Source organism: Sinocyclocheilus grahami, unplaced genomic scaffold, assembly GCF_001515645.1.
Source record: "Sinocyclocheilus grahami isolate Dianchi unplaced genomic scaffold, SAMN03320097.WGS_v1.1 scaffold3019.1, whole genome shotgun sequence".
NCBI lineage: Eukaryota > Metazoa > Chordata > Actinopteri > Cypriniformes > Cyprinidae > Sinocyclocheilus > Sinocyclocheilus grahami.
Genome location: NW_015508189.1, coordinates 35,231 through 35,596, shown reverse-complemented (window position 1 = coordinate 35,596; position 366 = coordinate 35,231).

Here is a 366-nt window from a genome sequence, read left to right as displayed (position 1 = left end):
CTCTTATCGGAGTATAATAACTCTCTTATCGGAGTATAATAACACTTATTGGAGTATAATAACTCTCTTATCAGAGTATAAAAACTCTCTTATTGGAGTATAATAACGCTCTTATGCTCAAACAGAAAATCGTTATCGATTTGTAAAGTATTGTCCTGAAACTGCGCTGGTCACGTGACAGCTGTGACTTTTCTCAGCGCTGATGAAGATACACTAATCACAGACGCTTACGATTGTTGGAGTGCTGATTTATTTATTTAGTTTTTATTTATTTATATATATATAAAAAAAAATAAGAAATCAGGAAGGGGGCCAACACTTTTTCACACCACTGTATCTATATATATATATATATACAGTGGTGTG